At 42.9% G+C, this 19,721-nt stretch overlaps 1 protein-coding gene and 1 long non-coding RNA gene across 3 annotated transcripts in view; one reads left to right on the top strand and one right to left on the bottom strand.

Moving 5' to 3' along the window:
* BCL2 (BCL2 apoptosis regulator) overlaps window positions 1-19,721 on the top strand; it is a 97,014-nt gene that overhangs the window by 61,896 nt on the left and 15,397 nt on the right. The window lies entirely within an intron of this gene.
* On the bottom strand, window positions 12,169-18,883 carry LOC142600753 (uncharacterized). Its single transcript, XR_012834317.1, has 3 exons — window positions 18,767-18,883; window positions 15,230-15,402; window positions 12,169-12,228 (listed from the first exon to the last, which is right to left on the bottom strand). It is a non-coding gene; the product is annotated as an uncharacterized LOC142600753 (long non-coding RNA).

Below are 19,721 nucleotides of genomic sequence, written 5' to 3'. Positions count from 1 at the left end.
CAAATATCCCCTGCCATCACCACCCCACAAGCCCAGCCCGTCTTAAATCACTGTTTGCCTGCTGTCTACATCAAAAGTCCTTTGTGAAGAGCACAGTTGCTCCTCTGTAACTGATCTACATGGAGCAGGTCATCAGCTGCTTATGAGCTTTCCTTTTTTCGTTTTTCGGGTTTTTTTTCTTTTAAAAAAAACATGGTATGAAGTCACGTTAGAAACAAATAGTCTTGTACTTCTCCCCTAATTATAGAAAGAGGAGCTTCGTTTGGCTACATGTGATTTTCAGTGTCAGCTCCTCACCTGGAAGGATGAGTGGGTTTCCATACTGCAGAATAGGTGTCTCTACAAGTTGCAGCAATCGGATTTGGCAAAACGTGAAACAAAACGCTTTATTTTCTCCAAATCCCAAGGATGATCTTTGAATTACCGAGCCTTTCCTCAAGGTGACTTTGAAAGCCATCTCCCTCACCCCAGCAATGAGATCTCTGTGCGTGGCATACAGCTGTGATGGTCCCTGGAGAGTTTTGTCCGAGCCAAGCAACGAAGAGCCCTGTCTAATGGGGTCACCGGCTGCTAATGAAGTTGCACGTTCATAAACTACAGCTACAGCCCTCAAGGGAAACTCCCCGTCATCCCTGCTTCGGGAAGCGCAGTTTGTCTGTGTCACAGCAGCTCATAGGACCTGGGAGAGCTGCTGGAGGCAATCTGCTGTGTGGGCTTTGTTTTTTACCCACCCCCCCTCCGATCAGGTTCTTCTTTCATTCCCAAATTGAATTGAGCAGTTTTAATTTCGGTGCCTATGTCAATTTGTCAGCGGTAGCCAAACGAGACGAGAGTTATTCAGCTTTTTTCCTCCCATGGAGGATCAAACAACAAATCTGTGTTAGGAATTCCTGGTGGAGAAGCCTAAAAGGAAGATTATGAATTTTCAAAGCCATGGCCTTGTAAACCAAGCGTCTCTTCAGAGTTCAGGGAACAAGAGCTCATTAGGAATAATCATCTAAAACCTGACTGAAATCTCTGTAGCTTTTCTGACTTACACCAGATGAAGATCTGATCCATTCACCTAGTTTTAAGTCCAGACACACTCTCTTGTGGTGTAGACATAATTTCCTCTGCACGCTGTAACCATTGCTTTGCACTGCGACAAGCAAATGTTTATTGGGCTTTGTATGACTCAGCATGAGCTTATAACACATTTCTTTATGGCCTTTATTTTGCTATACATGATGTATATTTTGGTGTTTTTGCCAGTACTTTATGTGATGCTCGAGATCACTCATTTCTGAAGCACAAGTGCGACATCTTGGGAAAAACAACTTCCATTCACTCAGCACTAATCTATCATGTTGACTTTATTTCTGTCACAGCATACCGAGAGCAAACAATTTCCTACTACTCCGTGCCTTTCAGCTAAATGCCTTTTCCAAACAGTTAGGGAAATGCTTGTGTCATGGAAAAAACAGAATCCAGCTACGCAGAAAATAAAGCAAGAGGTGCAGTGGATCAGGCTTAATTGAGCACTTAACAGGTTCAGACTAGCCTGAGCTTATGTTAACTGAACCACTGAACCCATCCAAGCTGAACAGACGTAGAGCATTTTGGATATGCAGTTAAAATACACGTTAGTATGGTGTTCTTTATCTGCAAGTAGTAACACATAGCCAACTGGGCAGCCGCGGTGAAAATTACTCCGTAGCGTAGGCAGGAGAGAGGGGCTGCTGAGGCAAGTTTGCATCTGCACAAGGCAAGCGGCTGTCGGGATCTCTAAGTAGGATATGCCCCTCTGCCTCTGAAGATGCAGCGAAGGATGCTCCCAGGATCTTGTTCTTTTATTTTTTTTCTCAAGCGTTTGTCCTGGGAAACAAGTGTTGGGGGATACTCTCAGGATTTCAGGTGGCTTGGAGGCAGAGGAGCTAATGGATGACTTTGTCCTCTCTGCAAGAGCTTTGCTCTTGCATGCCTCTGACGTCTCGCTAGTGTGATGCTACTTTTTCCTTTTTAAGGAGCCCATATCTCAAAGTCAGTGTGGGGATTGCCCCACAAATCTCCACCTTACTGGAAAGAGCTTCTAAAGCTAGCTAGGCAGTGTTGCTACCACCCCTCTCACAGCTGTTGGTCATTCTACAGTACTTTCTGCTAGAGAATGTTGGGGGTTTTTTTGACCTGGGGAAAAAACCCCTGTGCATACTGTTACACTCAGACAGGTGATAATGTGCCTGTCCTAGGTGATCACAAGATAGGTTGTATCATTATAATGTCTGCAGTTAATTTAGGATTCTTTAAAGCAAATGTTTTGCAGAAAAAAGTGCATGATTGCAGTTTAAGGTCACGGTTATTACAGCATCCCTGGCTCTCACAGGCAATCAGGAACATTGTAGCTCAGCATTTTCTGGATTGTAGGGATCTATCTGTTGGCTTAGGCTTTGCTAAAATGTAAGTGGTATTTACAATTGCACTTGGCCATGAGCTGCTTCTTTTTGATATAAGTCCAAAGGCTAGGGTTATAATTACTGTGAATGTTGCATCCTGCAATCTGGAAGCATAATCTCACCATGCATTGGGTTGGTCTTCACAAAGAACTTGCTGAGGGCTTCAGTGGCCGTCCCTGAGGAATCTTCCCACGGCCCCGCATTACAAAGCAAGCCCTCCTCTATGTCATCTCCTCCTGATGCTGTTTCATTTTGCCTACAATAACTGTGTTAAGACACCATTGCTGACTGACTCTGCAGCCCGATGCTGGCCCAGGCATAAGATGTGGGATTCATCTTCTTCTAGTGACTAATTTTAAATACTTAGAACAAAATGGAAAAAATTCAGTGCGGGAGAGACCCACTTAAAAATGTATACTCTCTTAGAGTAGTCTTGTAGGTCATCTTGTAGTCCTTGTAGCGAGCAAGGGAGCAAGGGGGCTCAAGCAATCAACCTTGATTCTCCCGAAAAGGGGAGTAGCAGCACGAGGATAATACAAGTCCTATAAGAGGGATTGCCTAAATTTGGGACTGGCATGCCTAAAATGACAGCAAAAGGTATGAATCATTTTGTGGGCCTGCCTGTACACTGTTGGGTGTTGAAGGGTTCGGCGCTGCCAGCTGCCAAGAGGTAAGCCTTCCTAAGGGATGAACAATCAACACCTCTCAGGCCAAAACAACACTTGAAATCTACTGGACTCAGTGGGTGAAAACTGAAGCTAAAACCACAGCTGTAAGTTTGGGCCAGGCTATAAATAAAGTACCTAAGTAAACTGAGGAGAAATTGTTTTTAAAGGAACCAAGTAGAGGGAGGCACCTGTCCACACGCCTTGCACTTCAGTGTTGGGACGCAGCTTGGTTGAGTTTTTTTCTGGTGTGTAATACAGTGTTTGCTTACAACAAATACATTTGGACAAACACGGATGCTACGCAGTGTTGGTGGGGTTATTTTTCCCCCCATAAGCAATTTGATAAGTTTTTCTGCAAAGTTTGATTAGCAACAGCCTTTTTATAATGTGTAATTGGTGAATTTCCTATGCTAAACACTTTGTCTTACAAACGTGTAGTCAAAGAAGCTGAGAGATTGCTATACAAGACACAGGTAAGCTCATAGTCTTAATTTTATCTATAGGGAAAAAATCCCCTGAAAACTAAACAGGTCTCAAAATGCTCTTCTGTAGATTTTGGTTTTGCACTGTATTCTGAATTTGACACAGCAGAAAAATTTTTGGCTAAAGATAGAGGGGATTTTATACAGACAGACTTGCTCTTTCTGTCCTATGTGTGTCTACATATATATATATATATATAGTTTAGAGAAGAAAAAGATGAAATGTGCCTTCTTTAGCTTTGTAATAAACTCAAAATTAAGTGAAGCCAGAGGAAGACTTTGGTTGTGTACTCAGCCTCTGCAGGTAGAGTCTCATTTCCAGTTTGTTCTATAAACAGACTCTTTTCTTCCATTATTTAAAACTGCTCAGCCGCTTCCCTGCAAGAAAACAGCAAAGGCAATTGGACACAGCCTCAGTCACGTAAGTGGCTCTTGTCTCAAAAGCTAGTTCGTATTCGATGCTGTCCTAGTTCTTCTTTTCACAATCCCATAAAGGCCTTTTTCAGAGTTGAAGAAATTCCAATTAGTGAGCACTGGAATTGGGGTGTGAACAAAAAATGTAAAGTATAGCGTACTGCTATAAAATTACATATAAATATTTATTTAATGTCACCTCATGTTCAGTTAAGCTGTTGGGGGTTTTTTTGCAGCTTTTCTCTAATCTTCATTTGGCCATTTCAAGCATGACTAACATATTTTGAATTATTTTTAAACTTCCAACATCTTCTCTATAAAAACAGTGTACATGAAGGTGCAGGTGGCTGAGCTGAGTTCAAAGGATTAATTTGCCGAGGAGACCTAGGACTTTCCGACTGTATTTCTGTGCTTGAGTTTCTTAATTAAGCCTCCGCGTTATCCTGAACTTAGGCTAACTCCATGGTTACGGTGGTGTCGATTAACCATAGCGTCAAAGAGAAGAATTCATTGAAGCAGCCAGTACAGGGATTTTTATTTTCCTCTCCTCTCCTCTTTACCAAGCGCAGACAAAGAGGCAGGTTGCTACGTATTCTTGTTACACCTTATCTAAATATATTGATCAGTTCCTCCAGACTCTTATCTGTTTGCTTGGCAATGGTTCTGGTTCATTCACACCGGGATTGCAGGGGAGCTGAATGGATACGGCCGTGTGAAAGGTACCGGTGGGTGGTTCAAGCTGGGTGACACCGTGCCTGGCTTCTCTTTTGTTTCTCCTGGCTGGTTGTTTGACATCCGCCAGCCTCTCTGTTCATTAAGCCGGCGTGATGAATAGAAGGCAGTGAGTGTAAATCGGGCAGTTAGGGCCACCTGGTCAATGAGTATAATAAACATCCACTACTGCATCTCTTTCAGCACTGTGTGTGTCAGTGAAGTGCAAACTGGAAAATGTATGATAGTGAATGGAAATCTTAAATCGGTGTGAAGATACTAGTGGTTTCCAGGGTCACACTTGCTTCTCTTGCCCCCAGCCTTTTTAAGCCCAATAAAAGAACATTTTCAAAGGTGAAGTTCCTCCAGTAACAGAGAGATTACATTAATGTAGTATTCTTTTTCGTGCAGAAGACATCTGGTTCTGCTAGTTTTTACACCGGGATAACTTTATTGGAGTGGATCCTGCACTGCCCCAAGGGTAGGCGTACCCAGCCGTGCGGGGTCAGGCCGGTGCGTACAGTCGGCATGGTAGCTTCTGCGCCATCCACACACCGCGTGCGCGGCACAGGCGATGTGCTGGGGAAGGCAGGAGAAGGGCTGTCTTGCACTGCCGGTAGTCCTTGCGCAAAGTGGGGGAGGAAGTTCGGCCCCCAAGAGCCCCAACACGAGCTGATTTTAAACACCAGCCTTGCACTTAACGCTCCCAGCGTGTGCTGGGCTGGGAGCTGAGCTCTGCCAGTCCCGACTTCAGTGGCGTTACCTTGGGCAGGGACGTGGCGTGGGCTCGACCCAGAACCAGGGGTGCAACACTTGTGCACAGGACTTGATAATAGTGACTCGTGGATGCAACCCTGGACTCAATGCTGACCGGTGAAGGCAACGCTTAGGGCGTATAGGAGCAGCCTTGTGTTGGCCAGTGAGCGTAATGTCTTTAGCAGACTTTACATCATGAAGCGGTTAACGAATTCTTTTGTACTGAAGGGCTGGATTCAATAAAACATTTCTGGGGCAAGTTACCATAGCCTGCCATACTGCAGTGCATCAGGCAGACCCTTTTTTTTTTCCTTTTCATTTCTTTTTTCTTCCCCTTTTAATTTTAAATTGAGTGCAGCTGACTGCCTCCAATGCTGTTAACAATGGCACTTCTTTTCCTGGGACAATGTAACATTTAAAACAGATAAAAGCCCATGTGGGGCTAATAAAAGTTTGCCCCCATCCTCATTCCTGTAGGGCAAGTTTCCCCATCGTTAACGTTTTAAGTAACAGGCAACTATGAGTATGAATGTAATTGACTTTTACACACTATTACTCATCAGCGGGTAACTCTGAACAGGCGTCACTGGAGGGATGTGCTGAATCTCAAAGAAACTTTGCATGGCCCAGCAACGGGGGAGAAATGCGGAGCTGCATGGGCTGCCTCCGTGGGGACTGCGGAGCCAACGGGCAAACAGCTGTGGGGACCAGAGAGCTGGACAGCCCAGCTGCCCCAGGACAACAAAAGTAGGAAAATGGGAAGGATCCGCAGACGGCACTCGGCCCCCAGTGTGACTTCCATGCGCTCCTTCTGGTGGACAATGGAGAGAGGGAGCAAGTCAGCAGGTTCCCATTCCAATTTTTCCTTCTGAAGTACTTGTGCAGCTTGGGTTAGGGGTCTAAATGAAATACTCTGAGCATTGGTCTTTCTGTCCGTATCAGGGAGAAGGCATGTGACTTGCATACTTTCTTGGATGGAGAGTATTTGTTGAATCCTTACAAACAACATTTATGATTTCCAGGGCACTATAAATGCACTTGGAGGTGACTTCTCTCTGCGTGGTATATATGTGCTTTTACATGATTCAGTCTAAATGCTCCGTCAGTCAGCAAACTGACTAGTTTTAAAAGAGTGTGTGTGTGTGGCAGGGGCGTGTGTTTGACTATCCTCCATGCAGAGCTCGATCCAGAACGTCCATGACTGGAGTCTTCCTTTGCTTTCAGTCGCCTTTGAATTAGTCTCTGCATTGCTTTGCATATCCATGCATCTCTGTTAGGGTTTTTGCGGGTTTTTTTGTTTGGTTGGTTGGTTGGTTTTTGGTTTTGTTTTGTTTTGTTTTTTTCCCCGAAAATGGTCTGAAAGCCTCTGTCAGCACTGTGATGGGAAGGTGCCTCCGTTCCTTTCCTCCACCTCCTCCCAGTCTCCCTGTTGCTGGACAGCTCTTGGTTCCCCCGCCAGCCCCGGGTGGCTGAAGCTACCAGACCTGCCCGGCTGCACGGGCTGAGCCCCTGCCCTGCCCTTCCCACCGAAAACTCCAATTAGTAACGGGACCAAAGAGTCGGCACCGTGCGGACTGTTTTTATTTACAAATCTAGAAATATGATTGCTGCCCGCTGGTGTTTACCAACTATACATCCCAGCTGAAGCACAAATGAGTCATTTTTACATTGCTCATAGAAAATAAAAAAAGGTTTAAACACCCACAAAATTTGCTTACTCTTCAGGTGTAGCCCCCGGAAGGGTGAGGACAGCTTCCGCCATATTCTGTTTGGAAATGTCACTCACATGACAACTGGAAAGTCAAGCAGTCCCTACCAGTGATAGGTGATGTGCAGAAAATAAGGAAAAGGCCATGAGGTCAAATCCCGAGGACAGTTTAAAAAAAAAAGCTGGAACGCAAAAAGTGTACCTGACGTTAGTAATGCCTTTTCATGACATGTAGCCGGACAATGCCACGTGGTGTTTGTAGAATTAAGCCAGTCTTTATCCACACAAATATGAAGTTAGATCTTGCAATGCACTAGTGGCTATCTGTAAAGTGATACAGAAGGTCGTTTTGTTCAGAACAACAGTCACAAAAGTATCCCAGAGGTGAATCTCAAAATACCCGCATCGCTCTGGTGTGCCACTCCCTCTGTTTCCATTAATGCAAAATGACTCACTGGCATGAAAAGCCAGACATTGATCAAAAGACCGAAGAGTGATTTACTGGTGCGGGATGGGACAAGATGTTGTTTTAGCCCAACAAACAGTAACTGCATTTAGAGGTGAGTATTGCCAAGGGAGCCCAAGGCGGTGCTTGCTTACTAAATTGGGTAAAATGCAGGGATTTCACCAAATGCAAATGACAATGAACAATATGTATGACTCAATATATCCGCTATGCTTTCAATGTGCAGTCAGAGGGTGGTATAGCTGACCTTTTAAAGTGATGCTTTTCAAACCACATTGTTATGATTGTCAAAGTGTTCATTTTAGAATACAATATTTGGACCCACTCCCGTTAATATTCTCATGTATCGTTTGAAAGCTGTTTCCCTGGTGTTTATAAGAAAGCACTTCCAGGCAGCCCCTAGAGTGTCGTACTTTTATTTCTGCATCTAACCAGGGAATGAAATTTGCCATCGGTTCTCCGAGGCTTGACGCACACCTCTGGAATACTTCGAGTCACGCATGGAATTAACTAAAATAAGTGTGATGGTGATTTTGCGAGTCCTTCCTGTGCGCCAGAAATAGTCTCCGAGAACAATGCGGGGCGAGAAATATTCTCTGCTCTTTAGCCTCAGTTTCCTTCTATCTAAAAGCCGTCAGTGGCATCGCTGGCAGTGCAGAGCACGCCCCAGCACGGCCATGGAGTGACTCCAGATTTGCAGTACTGTAAGAGAAAGGAAAAGAAAAAAAATCTGGCATTGAATTTGTAAATTTAAGTGTAGAAAAGGCAAAAATAAAATAAATTAATCACAGCACAGTGTGTCTGACATGGTCAGCCCAAGGCCAGCAAGCAGATTGGAACGAGGCCCCCCACAAGTCCGAAGAGAGGCAGTTTTGCTGGGATGCATTTCCTCCCTGTCCTCCATCAGCCAAGCCAAAAACTTAACAGGAAAAAAAAAATAAAAGGGAAGCCGTACAGAGCAATTTGGCTGCACCATGATACTCATTACAAATACATAGCCTGGGCCCGGCTCTTCCATGGTGCGGGCACTCAGCACGGTGCTCTGGGGCAAGGCGAGACACTGCGCTGTGGCCAGTGGTGGCCACCACCCTGGTCCCCACGGCACCCCTCTTCCCCGAGCAGTCACCCCTCTGGCCTGCGAGGGGTCTGGCACAGGCTGGGCCGACCACGATTAAAGTGCAGCTTTCCTTTAAGCATGACCTGCGCTGGTCAGATGAAAAGTACTAAAAAAAATAGCAGAATCTTTTATCGGGTTGAGGATGCCTTATTTTGATCGTGGAGGTCAGACACAGACATGGGAATTCCCCCAAGTTGGTTTATTTGCAGATTTGTTCAGACAGTTTCTTTCTTTTTCTTTTTCTTTTTTTTTTTTGACAAATCAGCCTTTTTTTATAATAATCTCATCTTGAAACTTGAGAGGAAGGGAATGTATGGGTGAGCAGCTAATATCAGTGAGTTCTGGAAACTCCCTTTTTATGATCGTTCTTGTTTAGCAGCTGTACTGTTTTGATGCTTTCATAGCATTAAAAAGTTATTTCACAGTACTGCCAATAAAGTAACTTCATCTGTTCCAGTAAAATTAGCTTCAGCTCACAGTAAGTTTGAGAAAAGCCCAACTAAATAATACTAATATACAGTCAACAGGGCCTTGATCTAATATATCATAAAGAAGAAAAACATCAGAGGTGTTAGGATCAGCGAAGGCAACGCTATTGTCCTTTTTTTCCTTACTGATTATACTCCTGATTCAGATATTATTTTAAGAGTGTCTATGTAGCATCCAGTGACTGGTAGATGTAAACTTTGGTTTAAAATTAATTTTAAAATATCTCTTTATACAAAGCAATATATTTACTGATTTAAATCATACCCATCTGGACACGTTTATCAAAATCAATCCTTGTCTACTATAAGCCATTTGCTGCCATTGCCACCCACTGGCCAGGGACAAATAACCATCCTGTTACTGACCCAGATCAACAAATATCCTGATTAAACAGACACATCTTGCTGCACATCCAATTGCTTCCTATACGGCATCTTGCCTTTAATACAAAATCTGGCCAGCTTTGTACAAAATTTATTTACTGATTTTATCTTACAAAACAAAAGTCGTAGCCCGGGAGAGGGGCAGGGGGGAGGGAACATGTTTTGCAGACCGTGAACTCTGATCTGGTAGTTTCATCCTTCTGTTGTCTCTTTAAATGTACTGTAAATGTAATGTAAAAACCGAAGGATCTCATCCTTTTATGTTTCTGTAATACAAGACACAGATTTGGCAATATAAACTTAAAAAATGAAACTGAATTGCAGACCGTAGGGAGCCATTTTTCTCACACAGGGGTCAGCATAGATGGTAATACTTTGGATTAAGGATGAATTCCTACAGGACTGTAATAACTAACCTTATTAATCTCCCTTCATTTTCTTAAGAGTATCACGAAAAGAAATATTACAGCAATCACAGCTTACCATTGGAACTCTTTTCTACTTTAATCGCAGTACTGTGATTTGGTGTGTTAGTGCGTATCATATAAACAATTCATTTTATTAATCATAGCTGTTATTGTTGCTGGTTTACCACTTTTCTTCACCAATGATTTTTGGGCCCAATATTTGGGCCTTTGAAACAAATTTGAAAAACTGATATAAAAATGATTCTTCTTAGGGCAGCTGCTCTTCACTTAGATACCCATAAAGAAAAGGTAAACCAGGCCCTTGCATTTCTCTTCCGTGTGCCTTTCGGTACCATACCAGGTGCATACCACAAGTGCTGAGCTAGCCTTCGCTACAAATGGTTAATCAGAAGCAAAGGAAAGCAGTAATGTTTTGTTCTCTGCATCATTGGTAAGGGGGAAGGAGGAGAAGGACTTAGCAGAACAACTGCATCTTTTGTTTTTAAGTTCTTCGGAACAATTCTGCCAGGCAGCGCGTTTTCCCTCTGTTTCATTTGTCTTTGTTATTTTCCTATCTAATTAAAATTCTGCAATGCTGTCATGAAATTGTTGTCCGTTTAAGGTCACAAACAGCTTCTGTCCTAATGAAATATGAATTGCATTAGTTAATTGAATTGTGCACTCATTGTGTCTTGTGAATGGACTGAGTGCACTTATATTCTTAATATATACTGAGCATTTTATCAGTCTAGGGAATGCGTGGACATAGAAAATGCTGCTATCCTTCTTTGCTTTACAATAGGGAGGTTTAATTGGTAATAGATGGGGCTAAGAAGTATTTGTGAAGGACAAGAACTGTAAGATCTCACACAGGCATCTGCTAGTTGGCTTGAGATCGGCTCTTCAGTGGTCTGGGGTCTGGTCACAGTCCCGAGCAGAAAACTGGAATAAACCTGTATTATGCACGGTGTCTCTGTGATATCTGTAAAGATAGGAAGAATGCTGGAAGAGTAATGAAACATCTGTGGCCTTCTGCAGCAGCAGGCTTTTTGGATTAAGTGGACCTCCTATTTGAAACCCTCAGTGCATGGTCCAGACCATTCTCTTCCAGGATCTGCCTGGTCTCTGTGCAGATACTGCCCTCATACCCCCATAACACAACGAGTTTACCTCTGGGGGCTTTCTCACAGATGGGAGATTTTTCTCTGAACTGTGGGAAAGTTCAGTTTAGCACGTTGAGGACCTGACTAAAGTCAAATGAAGGCAGGGGAACTCTTTCTGCTGACCTCAAGGCTGTAGATGAAACAGGCACTTAAAGAAAGTGCAGGCTGTAGCACTCAGACTTTACAGTGTCCAAGATGGACATCTGCATCTGCAACCACACGATGGTTGACTCTACCAGTGAACCAGACTATTTTAGAGGATGGTCATTAGCTGGGAAAACAGTAACAGAATACTAAATTTAATTTCTTTACATGGGTCTTGATTTTTCACTTAGTTGTTCAAACCATTCAGCATTATACATACAGACGTATTGATGTATATGTACACATACATGTAATATGCATATATCATCTCCAATGTTTAGCCTTTAGATTTATTTACAGAGAAAAGTATGTTAGGATTCTGCATCATACTTCTGTAAGATAACAGATCCGAATATAGTACCTTCCCGTTACTCTTTAACTTGACAGGTGTGAAGAGGTATCTGTTGTTCTGTCAAATAGTGCCTCCCTTAGCTTGAAACGATATTTCATTCGACAATAGGCTGAAAGAAAAGATAAGCAATGTTCAGGTTGAAGAGTATTTGAGAAATTTCTTCTCGTTCTCATTTTCCACTGAAAAACTGAAGCAATATGCAAATGCAAGTGGCAGTCTTACTGCAGCAAACTAATGCAGGAATATAAAACCACTTAAGATAAACACAGCTAAAATTGACTTGCCATGACACACAATTCCCAAAGGGAAATACCATGACCCTTTCTACAAGAGTAACAGAGAGAAGCTATCTATCCTTCAGCTGAGCAGGCATGGACAACCTCTTTGTGTGGGACTTTCCAGCTCTGTGCACATGCAGAGCCACTCGTAATTTCCCACCACGGCAGACCCTCCACAGCTGCTGTAGCACTCACCTTCCAGGAACACTCCTCCACATGCCCCAGTCAAGCACTTCATTACCACCATCCACAGATGATGCACTGAGATACGGAGATTAAATGAGGCGTTCTCGCTCGGGTATGTAGGCAAGGACTTTCCCTATATACTCAACAGAGGGGGCGAGGTTTCTCCGGAGGGCGACTTGGGGATAGCCACATTAGACTGCTTCTTCTCTGAATCACCTTCTGCAAGAGTTTATCTCTCTCTCTCGATCACTGTATTTGCTGAACCTAAGGGGACCTGCCTCTGGGTGTAGTTGTTGCATTGCAGAAGTGCTTCAAGCAGATGAGTTTCCTGCACTCCCCAATCCCTCCGAGACAGTCATACCTGCTAAATCTTCTGACAAAGGAATTTCCCACCTGGTGCCCGTATCTCTCAGCTATCTCCTCTCCCTCTTGCTTTGAATTTCTGCATTTACCACAGCACAGCTCTAGCTGAGCTACTGTTAAATACCCCTGCCCGCATGAAAGGGTTCAGGAGGTGAGTAAGAAAGGGTGGGCGTCTGCGATGGTTTGGTGAGGTGCATCCTGAGAAAGTCACGGCAGTGGGCAAATGACTGAGAGCGAAAGTGGTGGGATGGGTCGTGAAGGGTGATTGACAGTGGTTGGTTAGTGGTCTGAAAAGAGGTGAGTGAAAGTACTCGGTGGGGGGGGAGGGGAGTTTGGGAAGCACGGCTGACCGTGAGAAAGACACCACTGCGTTACCCATGGCACACTACAGGCATATATGCTGTATTCTCTTCTGTGAATGCAATTTTAAAAGACTCGGTGCCATTAAAAATATTCACGTACTTCTATCTAAAAATATTTAATATAGTGATGTATAATTTAGGAGGGGAGGAAATGAAAGAGATTCAAGGAAGGATGAAAAATAAAAATAAACCGAGGAGTCCTCTAGGGAGAGTAGAGAAGAAGCAAAGACTGATGCAGCCTTGCAGACTTTGACATGGCTTTCTTGTCTTCTGCAGCACCATCACGTGCAGGGAGACAGTCTGGGGCCCTGCTCTGACTGGTGGCCCTCCATGAGGACACCTGCACTCAGGCACCCCTCTGCTCCGGGGTCCAGCCACAGGGTCCAGTTGCCCATCTGAGGCTTGATGGAGCCTTATCTGCCCTGGCACCACCAGCCGTACCTCTCATGGCCTTCCCTCTTCCAGCGGCCGCCCCCAGCCCCGTGCGGCGCAGGGACATCTCTCCAGGTGGCAAAGGAGGGAGGCCTGCTCCCCAGTTGTAATTAATTAAATTAAAAGAAAACCCACAACTAGCCGTCACAGTCATCTATAGCTAGAAAAAGGAGCAAAGGCAGCCATATGTGAACAGTAGCATTTGATACCCCGGCACAGGTTTAAATTTGGTGGTGTTAGCAGGTTGCTTAGCTTTATTTTCAGTTAAATGAGGAACATGGCTATCTTTTTTTTTTTTTTTTTTTTAATACAGCCTCTTCCCTTTATGTTGCTGTCATTATGTATTTAGTTACTCTTTGGATAACACACATGGACAAAGGAAAATTTTTATTCTGTTTACTCTCTAGTTTTCATTATATATTTTATGAAAATGTTCCTTATAAGATTGAAGAGCTTGCCCATTTTTAAAATCTGTCTTGAACTTCTCTTTTTAGCCTTTTATTATGACTAGCATTTAACTTCCAGCATTTTTTTAATACTAAGTAGTCCCAGTAGTTTTCCAGATAAAAAGACATATTTTTTTCTTGTCAAAGGTACTAAAAGTTGGTCATTTCTAAAAATTTCTATACAAATCTTATTTTATGGATCCATAGGTTTTGTCTCAATCAAAGTCTTTTTTAGTTAGATGAACACTAAAAAGCTTAGAAGAAAACTTTTTAAGACACTGAAGGACAGAAAACTTCCCTGCTCAGCTAATGTACAAGTATTAAAAATAGCCCTTCCTCACCAAAATCATGATCCATCCAGCACAGACTGTGCCTGTGCTCAGCAACACCTGCTTCAGATGAAGGCGAAGAAATGCCACAAGAGGTGGATAATGTCTTCTCTCTCCCATCCTTCCCCCTGCCCTGCATAGTTCCCATGAAGACCTCACACTAATCCCAAGAATTCAGATACTGATTTAATCGTTCGAGCATAAGGCCGCCATTATTATTATCATTATCATTATCAGCATTATTATTACTACTACTATTACTATTATTTTGGAATAATTGTTAACAGCTTTTGTTTACTACAGAAATATTTAATTATTCTTTGAAGCTTGCAAAACTCACTTCTCAGCATCCTGTAGCAATCATCTAATTTAAATAAGAAAATGGTCTAATTGTGGATCCTATGCAAAAGTACATCCTCTTACCAGCTGTGAATTTCCTGTCATTCCTCATGTAATTGAAATCCCTCTATTTCTTGCACGATGAGGGCCAGGAGTGCTGACTCTCCGTACCTACATTCTCTCTCCCTGTCATTCATTCTTCAATGGACTCCTTGTTCAGTTGTTGGGTTACTTACTATTATGGCTAGTTCCAGTGCCGTCCCTATTGAAAAGTTTTTTTCTATGCTTATAGTCTCATTGCTCCCCTCTGATCCCTGACAAATAAATAGTGCAGAAAATTCAAACACAGTTTTCAGAAAAGATTTTTTAAATCCAAGCAATTTTAATTAAGTTATTATCAAGGCTTTGATTATTAAGGTGTAATATTAAAATTTTAGAAATGGGATCAGGAATTTAACTTCCCCTGTCCCCATTCAAACTGTAGCTTTGTAATATATTACTTGGCCCACAACTTTATTGGCACCTAACTTCAAACAACCAAGACAGGAGGGCCTTTCTGTGAAACTCAGCCTGTTCATTTAGATGCCTACTTGTGTGTTTAGGAATCTAACTTGAAAGCATTTTCTTTTTAGGATTTAGGGAAATGGGATACCGGAGAGTCAGAATGAGAAAGAACTCCCTTGGGCAATACAACACTGACAGTTATTTGCCCAACCAAAAACCCATCATTTTATTAAAACTTAAGCAAGTACATAAAAAGATAGTAACTCTTATTTTGACTAGGGAACTGGTTAGAATATCTTACCTCCTGTTAAGGATTCTTGATCTTACAAAGCTTCTGCTTCTTTACTTTCAAATATTTTGAAATCCCACAAATGTCTGTGAGAAACTGGGGAAGCTCAGAAGCTGAAAGGTCATCTGAGCAGAGAAGGGTGGCTCCTAGGTGCAGCCTGGCCAATGCTTTAAGAAGCCAGCCTCCTGATGGAAGAGAAACTTGGCTACAGAGCGGAGGGTCAGATCACCCTTCTCTGGCAGAAAATGTGATTCTTTGCAACTGAAGATGGCTTTTGCCACCGGTCAGGGTGAGACTGGCAAGACAAACACCCCCAAGGTGTCCCCAGGAATGCAGTTGTGAGGGACATGAACTCAGCAAGCTGCTTAATTTCAGCCAAAACAATGGATATCATGAGACACTGAATGAGCTTTTCTTACCAGTAAGTAAGAGAGACTGCCTGGGAACTAACATCATTTGGCTAGATAAAAAACTCTGGGTCCAAGACAAGGCTTTGACTCAGTTGTTCCCAGTTTCATGCGCAAGCCTGACGAGGCAGGGAGATCTCTGCCAGTTCTGAGTGTGGCCAGAAAAGACTGTGCAAGAAGGTGTTTTAGTTTGTTAAATAGAGAGTGAGGAAACCTTCTGGGGAAAGGAGAGCCTAGAAAATGGAGAGGATCAGAACAGAAGTAAATCCTGCAAATAAGCCAGAAGTTATGAGGATCTGGGGAACATATTAGACAGATACATCTATTAAAGACATCTGTATATATGGCAGCATCTTGTGAATTCAGAGAACATGATGCCAATTACGACCATCAGAGAGTCGTAATTTTGGTAAATGCATGAAAGGGAATTCAGTAAAACTGGGAAGGCATCAGAAAAAGGAGTTGAATAAGTGTAAGTATTTAGACAAATGTAACAAGCTTAAAAGCAAAAGAACAATCAGAGTATTTTGCCATGGAGGATGATTTCAATAATAATGGGGGATAGGGAAGTGTAGAGGAACAGCATCATTATCTACCTACAAACTGCTCAGGAAAGAAAGACTGGGCAACAGAAGCAGAGGGGATACTGCTGATAGAAGGATAACATGAACATTATGTAGCTGAACTTTAAGTGGGAAGGAATATGCAACTGACTCTCTGAAGACAAATAAATAAATGCTAAAAGAAATTCCAAAGCATTTTAACAACTTCTGGAAAGTAAAGACATTAGCAGGTCTTTGACACTAATATCTAGCTTAAGAAAAGGAAACGGAGTGAGCAATGTTGAAGTCAAAAGAAATGATAACAAAATTGTGGTAATCGGGACTTTGGCTACTCCCCTATGCTTGGCCAAGTAGATCAGGAGGCACACAGATTAGATGAGAGATTTCTTGACACCTGACATGACAGCATCTTGGAAAAGTAACACACAAAAGGAAGAAACTAGTCTTAACTTGGGTATTAATCATAAGCCGATTGTAGCTGACTCACTAAGTCTTAACGTCTAGGTGGACCACAAGGCTAATTCAGTATAGCAGCTCCTATGTTCATGGATCGTACCTTTCATCTCTTCAAGGTGATGCTATTTTGTTTTCTTTAAAAATTGTGACATAAGTATGTATTTTAGTATCTAAGAAATTCAACAAAAGAGCAACTTCATATTTCTCCTCCTAAATCTACCCTTAAAAATTGGCCAGAGGAGAAGTACTAAACACAGCTTTATGAGCTGCTCCTCCTCCTGGGAGCGTGAAAGCCTTCAGAGAGCTTCTCGTATGGCTCAGCGGCTACCAGCTTCTTGATAAAACACAGAGATGCGCTGCACCTTCCACATACTGGGATTCGCTGAGCAGTGCTGAACTACAGCTGTACGGTGCCCAGGTATTCCGGCTTTCCGAGCACGGTTTTACGTTGGCTTTGCAGCAAACCAGACACAACCTGTGTTTGTACCAAGCCTTCTTTCAAACACTCCTACCCAACCCTGCTTGCGTCTAGAGGAACACCACTTCAACTTGGGTTTATTCTAGCCACAAAATGGCTATTGGAATCTGACCAGGGCTACGAGGCAGGGCTAGTCCTCACTGCCAGCTACCGCCGTGTCACAACACAACCTTGAAGAGTCCCCTTGGCACAACGCCCATGGTGACTTGGCAATTGCATCCACCTAGGCTGCTCTCAGCACTGTGGCAGCCAGCTGCAGTTAAAACCTGCTGGGACCACGGCTCAAGCACGATTAGCTGGCACGATGACAATTGCATATTTGTCTCCGCTAACTTCAACTCTATAGGCAGGAATAAGTGATACACCGGCAAGGAAAGGCGTTAACTTGTGTATGCACAAATGCTTTGCATAAACTGTGCAAGGTAGTACTGGATGCGTGAAAATGTATAGTGAAAACAGAGGTAATGAATGAAAGAAGGTTACACAGCCATAGGAAGAAGGAATCACACAAGGAATAGCTGAAGAAACACACATGAGAAGGAAAGCGAGTACATGAACAAAGCACGCAAAAAAAACGAGTGATTAAAGGGAATGGACAAAGATGACAAAATGAGACTAAAACCAATGCACAGGGTGAGGCGGGCATGACAAGAGACTCCCTAAACCTCCCGTGGTTGTTACATACATAGGAAGGCCATTTGGATGGGACAGAAAATGTTAGGCAAAAAGGATGCAAAGGAGCAATGTATTTTTTCGAATCAAAAGCCATCTGTAACCTGTGCTGAAAATGTCTTTTTTCCACACTTCAAGGATATTAACAGTTTAATATATGATAATATCGCCAGTGATACTGAGAACATGGGGCTTTAATGAATTAATAGATTTGTTTCATCTTTAACTAATTTGAACCTTTAATCCTCTTGCTTGTGCAAGGTTTTCTTCCTTCAGGTCAAAGTATTAAGTAGGCTCAAGAAGTAAATAAGGAAATAAATACCAGAAGCCCCGTGGGGAACATTTAAATTAAAGTTTTCTAATAGTCAAATCAACTTAATGCTGTGATCACAGGCCCAGTTCACTTCTTCCCCTCCCTGCCCCCCAACTCTATGGCTAAAGCTGTGGGAATAAATAGCCAAGAAAAAGGAAGGGGCTTTGGCTTTCTTTTAGTTTCTTGATGCTTGTGTTGCTCTAGATTGTTGGGGGTTTGGTTTGGTTTGGTTTAACTGCTCTCATTGCAGACATACAGGAACTTCTAAACCAGAAATTTGTAAAAAATCAAACACATACCCCAAAACATTGGCCAGCAATTTCTCCCCCATGTTTCATGCCTGGTTTGCACTCTACTGTACACGCATGCTGGTTATGCATCTGACTTTTTTTAGGGATATAAATTACACTGGTGCAAGCCCTTATGTAGACAAAATCTTGCTGATATAACTGTCTTCCACCAGCACAACATATTTCAGTTAATGAGTCAGAATACACTTTGATATCAGTATAAATTGTTCCTGCTGGGGGGGAGGATTGCTTCTTTACTGTTAAAGTGCAGATAAGTTCTGAACTTTTCTCTTCCCTTACTTGGGCTTAAATCAATCAAACCCATATCTAGTATTTCTCATCCAGAAATAATATAGCTTCTTTTCATCACCTTTTTGACTGCCAACCCCTTTCTGTGTTCTTGCTTCGATTGTGCGGTCATCAGAAAAGGGTGTATCTAAAATCCTCTTGAAAGCAGAAGTTCTGTTTCAAGCGGCAGCAGCCGCAGGATCAAACACCTCCAAGCTTGAAAGAAAAAGAAAGAAAACTCACTCAAAAGTTCAAAGCTAACAAATGGTTTGCAGTTGGTCGAGACACTTGTATTTAATATTGAGGAAGCAATGACTTTCTGGCCTCCAGTGGAGCATCTCCTAGACAGACAGACAGACAGACAGGCACACAACAAAATGAAGTCTTAATGCCATGAGCTTCTTGAGAATGCTACAATAACATTCTGGCAGACTGGGCTCCCTTGGCTCCTGTACTCACTTGCAATTTGAACGTCTCTTTCGGTTTAGCGTGACGCTTGGCAAGTTTCCCAACCTCACATTATCTGGGAAAGGAAGACAAGAGAAGCTGGTACGTTCAGGGAGCCTTTGAAGAAGCTTCTTCACAGTTTGCTTGTAGCAAAGCAGTTGGCTGCGCGTAGGAGCAGTGTCAGGACTGCAGCTTAGACTGCTAGCTTGAAAGGGGTTTAACTGAAATGCATCCAGGCACCAAGATGCTCAGATACCACAGCAATGTGTGTGGTATAAGAACCTAGATAGAAGAAGATTAGATAGCGAATCAGACAGAATTTTGCATGTGATTTCCTGGGTTTGTCTAAACTTATAGCAGCAACAGTTAATTATAGGAGGTGCTGAAGGCAGCTCCAGGGTGGGTTATGTCACTTATACGTTAGATTCCAGCCATAAATTGCTGGCTGACAGTTACCCCTGTGGCAGGAAGCTCCTATTGATGCAAAGCTCAGGGGTAGGAGCAGCAGACATTGGTGATGGAAGATCTGGGGGAGAAGCAGCAGGTTGACAGTAATGGCAGAACTCCAATGAAAAGACCATCAGGGAGGG

Source organism: Balearica regulorum, chromosome 2 (genome assembly GCF_011004875.1).
Source record: "Balearica regulorum gibbericeps isolate bBalReg1 chromosome 2, bBalReg1.pri, whole genome shotgun sequence".
Taxonomy (NCBI): domain Eukaryota; kingdom Metazoa; phylum Chordata; class Aves; order Gruiformes; family Gruidae; genus Balearica; species Balearica regulorum.
This window is presented reverse-complemented; position numbering and strand designations above follow the sequence as displayed.